Source organism: Oncorhynchus kisutch, unplaced genomic scaffold (assembly GCF_002021735.2).
Source record: "Oncorhynchus kisutch isolate 150728-3 unplaced genomic scaffold, Okis_V2 Okis01b-Okis20b_hom, whole genome shotgun sequence".
Classification (NCBI taxonomy): domain Eukaryota; kingdom Metazoa; phylum Chordata; class Actinopteri; order Salmoniformes; family Salmonidae; genus Oncorhynchus; species Oncorhynchus kisutch.
The window spans coordinates 15,717,353-15,722,605 of NW_022261978.1; the positions used below are offsets into that span (position 1 = coordinate 15,717,353).

Below are 5,253 nucleotides of genomic sequence, written 5' to 3' on the forward strand. Positions count from 1 at the left end.
AAATGTTAATTAGAACTAGAGTGTTGGTATGGTCTCTCCCTTAATTTAGTTTGCAGTGGTTGAAGATGAGAGCATGTGTATAGTTTCTCCCCATTAAGTCTCTGTTGAAAAGCTGAGCATTGGTAGGTTTCTCTCCTGTCGTCCAATGCAGAATGTGAAAGTGTTGGTACAATTTCTCCCTTAATTATCCGTTTGCAGTAAGATTCAGATAAGAGCGTTGATAAGGTCTCTCTTTCTTATTTCAGTTAAGGGAGCTTTGTTGACCCTTAAATACATTCTGTAAATATTGCCAAAGGTTAAAAATAATATATATTATATATATATAAATATTTTATAAGTCTAAAGAAGTAATGTCTAAAGTACAACTGCATAAAGCCACTTAGTCTCTCTGTAGAAGGTGTGAGCACTGGTCTGGTTTCTCTCCCTTGCACTGGTCTGGTTTCTCTTTCTCACGTAATGACTTCAATGGCTCCACCCAGTGGTCAGATTTTACATTGTTTTATTTATTACTATGACGTCATTTAGAAGTGTAGAACTTTCAGTTCGGTTCGTACCAGGATCCATTCAGGTCGATACAGGGATATTAACTGAGTTTAATTAGTTTGTTTACTGTATGTATTGATTGTTTACTTGTATGTATTGATTTGGTTTACTTGTATGTATTGATTGTTTACTTGTACGTATTGATTTGTTACTTGTATGTATTGATTTGTTTACTTGTATGTATTGATTTGTTTACTTGTATGTATTGATTTGTTTACTTGTATGTATTGATTTGTTACTTGTACGTATTGATTTGTTTACTGTATGTATTGATTTGTTACTTGTATGTATTGATTTGTTTACTTGTATGTATTGATTTGTTTACTTGTATGCATTGATTTGTTTACTTGTACGCATTGATTTGTTTACTTGTATGTATTGATTTGTTTACTTGTATGTATTGATTTGTTTACTTGTATGTATTGATTTGTTACTTGTATGTATTGATTTGTTTACTTGTATGTATTGATTTGTTTACTTGTATGTATTGATTGTTTACTTCTATGTATTGATTTGTTTACTTCTATGTATTGTGTACCGCAAGTCCACTTTTATCTGCCAAGTACGACCTACTTGTAAAATGTAGTAAACTACTACTGCTATTGTCCTACCTGAGCTAATGGTATCCTGTCGGTGTTTCCTGGTCTATCGTCCCAGAGTTTACCAAGCTGTGGAGGAGTATCCCAGTGGACTCTATGGATGAAGAGAAGATAGAGGACTACCTCAAGAGACAGGGCATCTCCTCCATGCAGGAGACTGGACCCAAGAAAGTTGTGAGTTTCTCACTCTGTCCCCTACCTCTTTCTCTACCTCTCCAGATCTCTCTACCTCTCCAGATCTTCTCTACCTCTCCAGATCTCTCTACCTCTCCAGATCTCTCTCTACCTCTCCAGATCTCTCTCTACCTCTCCACATCTCTCTCTACCTCTCCACATCTCTCTCTACCTCTCCACATCTCTCTCTACCTCTCCACATCTCTCTCTACATCTCTCTCTACCTCTCCACATCTCTCTCTACCTCTCCACATCTCTCTCTACCTCTCCACCTCTCCACATCTTTTCTCTTTCTGTCTGTATTTCTGTCTCACAGGCCTGGGTAATTCCAGTCCTCGGGGGGGCCTGATTGGTGTTACACTTTTGCCCCCAGCTAACACACCTGACTCCAGCTAACACACCTGACTCCAGCTAACACACCTGACTCCAGCTAACACACCTGACTCCAGCTAACACACCTGACTCCAGCTAACACACCTGACTCCAGCTAACACACCTGACTCCAGTAATCATGATCTTCAGTTTAGAATGCAGTTAGTTTAAATCAGCTGAGTTCTGCTAGGGACTGGGAGGGGGGGGGCACCCACCAAGCCCCCCCCGAGGACTGGAATTACCCCGGCCTGCCGGTCTGTCACATAGCTGGGACAATAAATCGAAAATGATCTTGACACCCAAACAGAACATAGAGAGGACATTTGACACTTGGTTAATAATGATAAGGATCCTTTACTAGAGGAATGTGATGTTTGTCATGAAATAAGTTGTCTGATATACTGATATGGGCTCTTTGTTAACAAGACAGTTGATCACTACAACATTCAAAGTAGAAGTGGTAGGTTGAAGGGTCATTTAAAAGAGTAACTCTGGGGCACATTCATGTTATAAACGTGTTCTACTTATCAACATTGTGATCATTTAGTCAATTTATGGTGGTACGGATTTACATCCACATCTCCTAGCTCTTATCACTCTCTTTATCTTTCTCTCCATGTTTCTCATGACTTATCTGTGATTGGTTGTTTCTACAATAACCCGGTCTGTGATTGGCTGTTTTGCTACAGTTACCAATCAAGAGGAAGAAGCCAGGTGGACAGAAGAAGAGACGCTTCAAGACTCACAACGACCATCTGGCCGGAGTACTGGAGGACTACTCAGAGGGCGTACCCGCTAAGAAGTGATGTCACTTCCTGGTTATACCCCTCCCACTTCCTCTTCCCTGGCCCAGTGAGAGAGGGGTGACCTGGGAGTTGTTGTTTTTGGGCGGAAATAAACTTTTTTTTTTTTTTGTCTCACCATAACTACAATGAAGATGAGAGGAGACAATGGCCCTGTCTCAAACGTGTGAACTTGCTTCCTTTCCTTGTGTCCTTTTCTCCCCGACAATAAAGGAGAGGAGATGAGGAAAGGAAGCCATTTTGGAACGTTGAGACACAAGATGGCTGACTGATTGACTGAAGTGAAGTCCTTGCCAAACACACCAACCTAAAGAGGCGCTCGCTGTCCTTTTTGATAATACCTTACCAGTTTGGTTCTAAGCAGTAATACAAAATGGTGGATGGCTTTTAGGGTAGCAAAAATGTCCTGTTAAATTTTCCTTAAAAATCCCAGGTTTTCCAGAAATCCCAGTTGAAATATTCCTGTAATGACAAATTCCCTGGAATCTGGTAACACTTCAATGGGGATGTCTGGGAAACATAGGGGATTCTGGGAAAGTTACTGGATATGTGCAACCGTAGAAGGGGCTGTATGTGTAAATGTCTGGCACACGATGGACACTGTGTGTGTGTGTGATAGTGGAGAGAGGATGTGTGTGAAAGTGTTTTATTTTATTTTAAATAATCCCAGTCGTATTGTCTGCTGTAGTTGTTCCTTATATTCATTTACAACAGTGGTCACCAATGGCAACCTGGAGAAATACAGGTTGTGCAGGGTTTTGCTCCAGACCTGCACAAGCACTCCTGATTTAGCTAAACGACTCGTAGAATCTACCAGGTTTACTCAGACAAACACTAGCCTGGTCCCAGGGTCTTTGTTCGGCATGACAACGAGTCATAGCAACGCTGAAATCAGGCTAGACAAACACCCCTCTCCCATTGAAACCCTTCACCCCCCGACATACTTACAGTATATACCACTCAGCTAATAAACTGTCCCTTCAGTATATACCACTAAGATAATAAACTGTCCCTTCAGTATATACTACTAAGATAATAAACTGTCCCTTCAGTATATACTACTAAGATAATAAACTGTCCCTTCAGTATATACTACTAAGATAATAAACTGTCCCTTCAGTATATACTACTAAGATAATTAACTGTCCCTTCAGTATATACCACTAAGATAATAAACTGTCCCTTCAGTATATACCACTAAGATAATAAACTGTCCCTTCAGTATATACCACTAAGATAATAAACTGTCCCTTCAGTATATACTACTAAGATAATAAACTGTCCCTTCAGTATATACTACTAAGATAATAAACTGTCCCTTCAGTATATACTACTAAGATAATAAACTGTCCCTTCAGTATATACTACTAAGATAATAAACAGTCCCTTCAGTATATACTACTAAGATAATAAACTGTCCCTTCAGTATATACTACTAAGATAATAAACTGTCCCTTCAGTATATACTACTAAGATAATAAACTGTCCCTTCAGTATATACTACTAAGATAATAAACTGTCCCTTCAGTATATACTACTAAGATAATAAACTGTCCCTTCAGTATATACTACTAAGATAATTAACTGTCCCTTCAGTATATACCACTAAGATAATAAACTGTCCCTTCAGTATATACCACTAAGATAATAAACTGTCCCTTCAGTGTATATACTACTAAGATAATAAACTGTCCCTTCAGTATATACTCAAACTGTTCATCAAGACCTTGATTGATTGGGTGAATCGGTTGTGTTATAGTGCAAGGCCAGAACAAAAGCCCGAGACACCCTGTATCTCTCCACTTCCTGGTTGGTTGGTGACCACTGGTCTCTGAGCGTTCTTCATTACTGAGCACGTTACCCACAGTACCTTTCTCCTGAGGCCTTTCCTCTGACGCACAATAAAGTCCTAGAAAACACACTGTACTGTGTCTTCTTGATAACACAGAGGCCTGGATTCAATCTGATGGTTGCTGCTCGCTGACATTTTAAAAGGTCATATCTGATTCGGAGAAAGAGAGAGGATGCGAGGAACCGCGGGAAAGACGCATGAAGACTGGTTGGATGATGTCGCAGTGGGTGAATAGACTGGTTGGATGATGGCTCAGTGGACGAATAGACAGGTTGGATGATGGCTCAGTCGACGAATAGACAGGTTGGATGATGGCTCAGTGGGCGAATAGACTAGTTGGATGATGTCTCAGTGGGTGAATAGTTGGATGATGGCTCAGTGGGCGAATAGACTCGTTGGATGATGGCTCAGTGGGCGAATAGACAGGTTGGATGATGTCTCAGTGGGCGAATAGACTCGTTGGATGATGGCTCAGTGGGCGAATAGACAGGTTGGATGATGTCTCAGTGGGCGAATAGACTCGTTGGATGATGGCTCAGTGGGCGAATAGACAGGTTGGATGATGTCTCAGTGGGCGAAAAGACTCGTTGGATGATGGCTCAGTGGGCGAATAGACTGGTTGGAAGATGGCTCAGTGGGCGAGGCTTAAGACTGGTTGGATGATGTCTCAGTGGGCGAATAGACTGGTTGGATGATGTCTCAGTGGGCGAATAGACTGGTTGGATGATGGCTCAGTGGGCGAGGCTTAAGACTGGTTGGATGATGGCTCAGTGGGCGAATAGACTCGTTGGATGATGGCTCAGTGGGCGAATAGACAGGTTGGATGATGTCTCAGTGGGCGAATAGACTGGTTGGATGATGGCTCAGTGGGCGAGGCTTAAGACTGGTTGGATGATGGCTCAGTGGGCGA

The 5,253-nt window shown here is 41.3% G+C and overlaps 1 long non-coding RNA gene across 1 annotated transcript; it reads left to right on the forward strand.

Moving 5' to 3' along the window:
- The first annotated feature begins 1,165 nt into the window (after window positions 1-1,165).
- Window positions 1,166-4,412, forward strand: LOC116358956 (uncharacterized). The gene is made up of 2 exons (XR_004206537.1): window positions 1,166-1,316; window positions 2,378-4,412. It is a non-coding gene; the product is annotated as an uncharacterized LOC116358956 (long non-coding RNA).
- Window positions 4,413-5,253: the final 841 nt, after the last annotated feature.